Raw genomic sequence first — 9,525 nt, forward strand, 5'->3', positions numbered from 1 at the left:
TAAATGCAGGGTTCTGTACAATTAGAAGTGAAAATGTCATGTGAAAACATCCAGATATGTAGATAAAGAAATATAAATGCAACCATGAAATATGTAGCAGTAACATCTGCATCCTGGACAGTTAGTATGTGAGATATAGGTCAAGTATAGATTGAACTAGCCAAACCCATTACACAACCTAATGCATGGTGGCAAGTGTAATAACACATGTAGGGGAATATACACCTACAGTCACTAGGAATGTAGTGTAGAGTAAAAGTGTTTATAAGATGTTAATGGAGGTTTTTTCTACACCCTACTGTTTGTGCATAAACCATGCAATTCCGCACCTCAATGGGTATGTGTAATCTTAAATATTTTTTGGGATATATGTCCTATTGTTCCATAAGTATTTGCACTCATGTTGATGCATGTGCCCTGTTCAAACACTATGTTCATGGTGGACTGTTGCTACCAATCATCCCTGCATGTGTTTGGAATAACCACTGTTGTTCAATATATGCATGTGTTATGTTTGCTGTTCAACTGTTGGAACTGTGGTGTGTTGGGTTAATGGGAATATCACTGCATGCTGTTACAACTAATCTGGAATGCTGTTGTTTATGTTGTAATGAAACACACCTAATCACAGAACCCACCTGTCCCTCCTCAGTTGGCGAGTGCACCTGGCACCAGTGGCTCTGGTGCCCAGCCCGCCCCCCCACCTCCATTGGTCCTTGCCACCTTGGGGGGAAAGCACTGCAGGGATGGGGCTCATCCCCCCCGTGCAAGCGTGGGCGGAGAAGGGCCACCCGCCACCCTTTGAAGGGTCCGGGCTGTGGTGCGTTCAGTCGCTGATCCCCTACACCAGCTTGAGGTGAGAGTGGCGTGTCTCAGGGTGAGCCTCCCCATCCTACTCACCCCCCAGCACAGCCACCCAGGGCTGTGAAGGTGCAGTGGTGACTGCCCATGGGTGGGGATCTCAGTTCCACTGTTACCATCTGTGGGCTCATGGGCTTCGATTTCCAAAAAACCCTTCCCCATCAATTGTGTTCACCCACCCCATGTGTTAAAATTCGCCCCTGTATGCATCTTGTTTGTCTTGTCTGTTTACCTCCCCAAACTACCTCCCCAAATATACCTATTTCCCCTACCTCACTTCCACTCTCACCTGAATAAAAAAAAAAAGGGGAATCTGTACCCCAAAAAAATTCCCCTACATAGCTTCCCTTTTTCACACATGTCCATAGGACATGTACACCGATAATTCTAATTGGCAGTGCAACAAACTATGTTGTCCTCACCCCCTCTCAGGGGTGGAAGGTCTCAAAACTCCCCCAAATTTTCAACATATGCACAGCTGTTGCTGTTAAAGAAATGGGCAGCTATGGGCCCCCTACACCCTTCCTGCACATCCCAGCTTTTTTCCTACTGTCTGTCCCTCTCTGTGCCCCCTTTTTCACCACTTTCCTATCTCCCCATTTTCTTTTTTTTAAAAGAAATTAGCGCGGGAGTTAGCGGGAGTAAGCACTTTTAAGCAGTAGTTAGCGGGGGTGTGGGGTGAGCTTTGTGTGCTTAGCTAAGCATTGCTAAGCATCCACCAAAACCCCCTTACAACTGCTTAAAAGTGCCTTAGTCACTCTGTATGACAAGGCCCTTGTACTGCTCAGCAGCAAAATAAAAATAGTCTTGTCAGTCTCGAACCCGGGACCCTGGACTCACCAATCTGCATGATGTACCACTAAACCACAGCAGATATATAATAACTTAGTGCTGAAAGCAATATATCATGCATTACCAATGAAGTGGGGAAAAAAGGGGAAAGGCATAACACAAATCTTGTTCTGTGGGCCTTAACCAGCAGGTGTTGTGGAATTGCATGACATGACTGTGAAAAGAGAATCAGCCATGCTAGTAGGGAATAAGGTTACAGTAGCACCTTACAAACCCCACACAGTATCAGAGCAGGATAAACACTGGCAATTTGCATAGGTCACAGGCCAGACCTCCCAACAGTGACTGCTCTACAGTGATGACCCTGATTTTTAAACAAAAATTAGCTGTGCCCCCTGACTCCCTGTGAAATGTACTAACAGTAGGCAGAAGGTGTTTTCTCACTTAATAACAAATGTCAATAAGTGGGGTAGACACCCCTTTTCCTCAGAAAAGGTGTAGTAATAGAAATGGTCTGAATCAACCAAAGTCTGAACTGAAAAATGTCAGAACTATATCACAGGTGTATCCCAGTTATATGTACCTTTCCTGAGGCTGTTCAAATATAAATGTGAGAGTATCTGAGGCCTGGAAGAGTCAGAAACACACAGGCATATCAGATTGTCTGCTGTTACACACTCTGCAAATAGCTGTAAAAGAATGCATGCCCTTATGTAGAAGTACAACACAGAAATAAAAATGTAGCCATGTACTGCTAGCAACCACCTGTGACAATGTTGTTTCAAAAACCCGTGGTGCACAGTCAAAAAAGGTGACCTCTGTCTAACAAAGAAAGGGGGGAGCTACTCAGACAGACTACAAGCCTTCATAGACTTACAGGTAAAACAACTCTGCATGTTCAGCAAGATAAACATCCCCGATAATAAATAATGCACACTGCAGTTCTGCACCCCTACCCAAAGGTACTATATACCCTAGTGTAGTCAGGCACAACCAATGGTGTAGGTAGGCATACACAGTACAGAAATATGTCCAGTCGTCCTGAGCAGACTGTGCTAATGCCAACACAAACCACAAACTGTTCAGATGTGAGTAATGTACTAATGACAGTATAGCTGTTCACAAACAGTGCATGTGCCTGATATTCATAACTGGTAGTACAACATACTTAGATGTCCTCACCACTCTCTCAGGGGTGGAAGGTTTCAAATATCCCACCTAATGTATTGCATATGCACAGCTGTTGCTGGTAAAGAAATGGGCAGCTATGGACCTTCTCCACACCCATCGTGTACATCCCAAGCTAGTTTCTCCACTGTTTTCCCCCTCTTTGAGCACCCTTTATCACCACAGTCCTATCCCCCCATTTACTTTTCTGTCAAAGACATGAGCGGGGTTAGAGAGTGAGCACTTGTAAACAGTAGTCAGGGTTTGCACCAGTGTGATGTGTATGCCTAGCTTAGCATTGCTAAGATATGATAAGCTCAAGTTTAGCTTACTATTGCTAACATAAAATAAGCTAAGCTAAGCTTAGCTTAGTATTGCTAAAATACAATAAGCTTAATTAGCATCGCTAAGCGTCACGCAAACCCGAGCCAACTCGCTTACAACTACTTAAAAGTGCCTTTGTCACACTGTATGACAAGGCCCTTGTATTGCTCAGCAGCAAAATAAAATACCCTTGTCAGTCTCAAACCCCACACCTTGGACTCACCAGTCTGCATGATGTACCACTAAGCCACAGCAAATACACAATAACTTGGTGCTGAAAGAAATACAACATGCATTACAAGGAGTGCATGTAAAGGGAAAACATGAAAGCCATAGAAATACATTGCAATAAAGAAATATGACATGCATTACAAGGACTGAATGTACAGGGAAATAGGAAAGCCATAGGAATACATTGCAATAAAGAAATAGAACATGCATTTCAAGGACTGAATATAAAGGGAAAATAGGAAAGCCATAGGAATACATTGCAATAACTACTGTTGTATGCCAGTTAATTCCTAATTCAAAAAGTACAACTCCCATGTATCCAGTGTTAGCACTAGGAGGTGTGAGTAAACTTACACACTGAGAAGAGTGTACTTGAAGAAGCAACAGTCAGGTTTCAGTACAACATGCATTTCACTGGCTACAACCCAGCTTCAGATATGAGACATATACCAACCTTCTGACTGACACAACAGTGTCCACAGCAAACAAGCATGGTCCCCAGCTTGCAAAACTGAAAGGCCTACGCCTACCTAAACTATCATTTTATAGCAGTGTCCTGAAATCACAGTGAGAACTGCAATTACTACACAGCAGGCTGCATGCAATTACTAAATGGTGGACACCAATTGGTGCAGAGGCCATCCCATGCAGATGTGCAGATACCTACAAAAGCAGCCTGTACTTGCTGTCCACACATGTAATAATATCATTGCACCAACTGGAGAGAGAGAGAGAGAGAGCGAGAGAGAGACAGACAGACAGACAGACAAACAGTTGGAGAGATCAACCCAAAAAAAAAAAACAGAGGCGGTTGGAGACACCAACCAACCAAAACAAAATAAACAAACAGAGGCAGTGGAAGACACCAACCTAAACAAATTAAAAAAAAAAACCATCAACACGTACAACAGACTGAGGTGAGAAATACAAAGGTAAGGTATGGAACACAGATGTATTTGCTGGCATCCGAATGATGTGTCTGAAGGGTACTCTACATTCTGTGAACACCCTTATGTGAGCAGTCCTATCTATATGTATATGCAGATGCATAGGGCAAGGGACATACTGCAACTGTTATGAAGCTGGACATATATATGTTTTGAAGGTTGCTATGTGCACATACTATGTAGGTTGTAGTGTGTGGCATTGAAAACAGCAAGCAGTGCAGGTATATGTCTATGCTGTGGACTGTTCGCCAGTTAGGTCTGCTATGGTATATGCCTGAGGACAGCGAATGCATTCTGCACAACACTGTGCAATATTATTACATAATGTATGTCTCACAACTGTTCCATAATTGATATTCCCACCATGAAAGGTGGGCAGTATATCTGCATATATGTGTATATGTACAGTGGCTGTTTACAAGTATGTGTGTGTGTATATGATTATATATCCATATATATATATATATATATATATATATATATATATATATATATATATATATATATTTTGTAAAACACACACATATATATATATATAGATAGATATATATATATATATATATATATATATATAATATATATATATATATATATATATATATATATATATATATATAGATAGATAGATATATGTATATATATATATATACATATATAGATATATATATATATATATATATATATGATAAATACATATATAGATATATATATAGATATATACATATATATATATATATATATATATATATATATACATATATTTATATAGATATATATATATATGTATATATAAATATATATAAATATATGATATAAATATTCATATATTTTATATATATATATATATATATATATATATATATATATATATATATTTTCTAGTAGAGAGGGAGACACAGGGTCAGATGTATTGCAACAGATGCTTGGTGACCAAGGCATGGACTGAACACCAGTGTTGATACTGCAGTGCCATACCCCATTCCAAAACACTTTAACCACTAACTACCAGATAGGTGGTTGCCTGACTAACACTGAAGGTGTCAGAAGGGAACATGGGACACAGGTGGACAGTAGCCTCCCCTTTGATATTTGCAGTGCCACACTAGTCTTGTAATCTGTCTACGTGGTACGTGTAATCACAAACAATGTGTCATGTAAGGAAATATAGGCTAGTGTTCCCCTGTACTCATCACAATGCCCCATGTGGTATGTACCTCACATGACAACTACAGCAAGTGGAAAGGTCACAGACATACCTCACAAAGGATAATACTGTCCTGAAACACATACCCTATGCAGACTGACTCACATAACCACAGCTACAGTGCGTTGTATACCGGCCACCCAGAGGTTACCTCTGCCAAACATACAGAGGTATGCCACACCCATAGCAGTCAGACAACCACCATGTCAACACCTCACAATCCCACTGGGAGCCTAGGTCCCTAGTCCCCGCAACCTCACTAAACAGCACATGCTGGAGGGATAGGCTCCTATTGGCAAATATGCCATACTCTGGAGTAAACCACCCAGCATGAACAAACAAGGCTCCTCAGTAGCAGATGTCAGACATACCCCTGATGATTGTCTGGGGATAGGAAACCCACCTTGGAATCACCTCTGTGTATCCGGTTGACAGGAGGAAGTGAAATCTAATTACATGTGTGTCACAGGCCAGGGTAGCATATGGCTAGGCTGCTGTAGGCCCCAGGGACAATAGCATATTACCTACTTATGACACAATGCACACAAACATGTACACAGTGCAATACCTGCTATGTGAGGTGGAATGAGTGTGACAGTGAATGTGTGCAAGGTCTGTGACGGTGTGATAGCTAGGTGTGAGGTTGTCTCTGTCATGGTCGTTTGTGTCCTAAGTGTGAGGCCAGAGAAAGATGTGTCAGTTATTGGGATGCAGACATAGTAGGATGGTATATGTTGTGATGTAGTTCCTTGTGTACGACTGTGGTGTCCCATCATAGGCTGAAGCAATACATGTATGCTCAGTAAGTGGTACTGCTGGTGAATCCAGCCGATATTTGAACTGTTGTGCCACCTGAAGCTGTAGGCCTAAACATCACAGTATGGTGTATGTTCACATTCCTTGGTAACACTGTCTTGTGTGTTTCCTGCAGTCTGCACAGATTACATTCCTCAGGCATAGGTATTTGTAAGTAGGGGCACACAGTACTGTAAGGTACATAGCAAATGCTCATCTGTGTTAGCATACATTTGTGCATTGTATGAATGTCTGATGTGTGTGTAATGATGCCTGTACCATGTCCGCAATCACATGTGTGATGCAGGGTTTGCGTGTGTACCTAGCAACATGTATACTCTGTTACAGCAGTATGCCAGCTATATTAACAACTGTGCACATATGTTAGGTAGGGGTATGGCATCAACGACTAGGATGGGTTACTGGTTATACTGTAACTGTACTTCACATTCATTGCAATGGATGACATATTTCTGCATGCATTAGCTTGATATGTACCCCCCTGGCAAGGCTGTGCATTGGATCCCAAACAGTGAGCTGAGTACTGGTGTATACTGGTGTGTCATATGGAGTGTGGCAGGCACTGTCAGCCAGTTGTGGGCTGAGCACTGATATGTGGTATTGAATGTGTGTATCCCCTGACAGACGAACAGATGCTATATATGGCAGTTAACTGATATCTGTACTGTATAATGTTAAGTGTACCACATGACTTGCTCACACATATCGTTTACTTGTCTTCCAGGCCTATGGCTCATCACAGGAACCCCTGCTACACAGCTGCAGAGGAACAGGAAATCCACCACAGCCTGGTTCAGCACTATTCCCTGCTGTTTTCAAGGGCCAGCCAGCACCAGCAGGAGCGTACTGCACTGTGGCAAGAACTTGTTCATCGGGTAAATGACATAGGCATGCATAACCGGACATATGAGCAGGTACGCCATCACTGCAGTGATTTAATTAGACATGTCCGGTGACGTGCATCTGATATCCACAGACAACAGCTTGCCACAGATGGTGGGGTGGCCATACATCCCCCCCCCCTCACCAGAGTGGAGGAACAGCTGCTAAGTGTGGTGGCTCCTGGCCTACAGCAACAACAACATCACACATGTGTCGTCATGGAGGCCGGAGCCATCCAGCATAGTGACAATGAGCATGCAGGTAACATGCCCTAGCTGTAGACTACTGTTACCTGTATTTTTAGATTATGCATGTGTGAGATGTGTACTGTGTTTAGCAGTTGTGCTGCCTATTGTGTGCAATACTGATAATTTGAATAGTATCTGTACACCTATGCCTGTTGTTCTACTGTAGTTTAGCACACTCACAGTAGCAATGCCACAGTTGTGGCCACTGACAAACTGTGTCATATTCTTGCAGGTCCCTCTGGTGTGACAGCAGGGCAGACGTTACATGCTGGTGAGTGTGTTAACACTTTAAACTTGGTATTGAACTGTGCATGTCATAGGTGAGGTGTAGGCCATGTACACATAACACACCTCACATAATGTATGCTGTGCATGTTTGCTGTGAGACGTGAAACATCTCAGTAATGTCAGTAGCTGCCTCAATCACATGCAATGCACAGAGCATCAGACAAAAATGTGGCAACACTGTACTGCACATTGATAGGCATAGTTGACAAAATGTACACAACATAACACGTTGTCATCCGAGTACACCTCAACATGCTACACATAGTGTAACCGGACCCCCGCTGCCAGGTCACATTTTAGTATCCCACATGTCATCCACACACCAAAATACCATACCTGGGGGGTAGGGGCCTAGCATGGGGCTGTGCAACACTCCTCAACATATAACACAGTCATGTTAGGCAATGCTCCCTATTGGACACCTCACACACCCTTGTGCAATGTGGCTGTGTAATTGTGAACTTAGCCACGGCACTGCAGTTCAGGTACAGCATGCTAGGCGGTGGTCTAGCACACTTTAGTGGCCTTGAGTGACCACATGATGCACGATGATGATGGCTAATGGTACTACACCCCATACTGTTACAATGGCCATGTCCAGGATTGGTTTTCCCATCACATATACATGCACCACTCATCCCGTGTGTGTACATAGCATCCATGTGCTACACCTGTGTCCACAATTATCTGCTATAGACACAGACACTGCAATCAGACATGGAAATCCATGTGACACACAGATAACACACGCAGCCATGGTATGTATACCTGTGTGTGATGGTGCACAGGACATTGCAGAGTTTATAATACTTGCACAGAAATTTCGTGTCCTTGTACACATTGTGTTGCAGGGTGTAGGCAATCACTGAACGTGTACACACATGCACCACAGCCATGTACACTGTCATTAACTATGGCTGCCACTCCCCTGCATGGACTTGATCAACACTTATTCTGCATGCTGACATGGGGCGACTGTTTCCTTTGGGATACTGTCACCCACCTTCAACCAGTATTGAGTATGATTTGGATTTCTGTTGTGTGTTTTATCTGCTGTAGTGAGGAGGTGCATGTGTTCCTGTGTTCCTGGGGCCTGTGTGCCTGTGTTCATTGTGTGTGTGCATGTGTTCATGTGTTCAGGGGCATGGGGCATGTGTTCTGTGGGGTGTGTGTTTCATGTGTGCATGGGGCTGTGTGCATGTGCAGACCAAAACGTGTTTTTTCTTCCTCTCACAGGTGCTGAGGTAGGGCTTGGCAAAGCAGCGGGGACCTGAAGCCACTGCCATAGGGGGATGATGACACATGTATTTTGGCACAGGAGATTTGACAGGGTCTGTCGTTGGTCCAAATCGACAGTACACAGCTTCAACCCCATCTATGCACCCCTATCCTTACATCCCTCACCACCAATGGCCATAGGGAGGGACAGCATACAGTTGGCATTGACCAGGGGTGTGGTACCCATGGCGGCACCCCCTCACAGCAGCCATAGAGACCCAAAATGGTACCACATAGGCGAGGTCCGGGGGTTCTGGGAGCACCACTGGACGTTTGCCCCTGGCGGGTGCCCTCACAGGTCTTATGACCCTATGTTCCAGGCTGTAATGCAGGCTCAGGCACCTATGGAATGGTACACCAGGCAGGGACTTAGGCAGAGGGCACATAACCCCTATCAATGACAGCATCCGTGACCTTGCCGGTGCCATCCAGAAAACCGAGGTCATTAACATTGGGGAGACAATAGATGCCCCCCAAACATGTCTTC

The sequence above is a fragment of the Protopterus annectens genome, chromosome 5.part0 (genome assembly GCF_019279795.1).
Source record: "Protopterus annectens isolate FY-2018-M chromosome 5.part0, PAN1.0, whole genome shotgun sequence".
Taxonomy (NCBI): Eukaryota; Metazoa; Chordata; order Ceratodontiformes; family Protopteridae; genus Protopterus; species Protopterus annectens.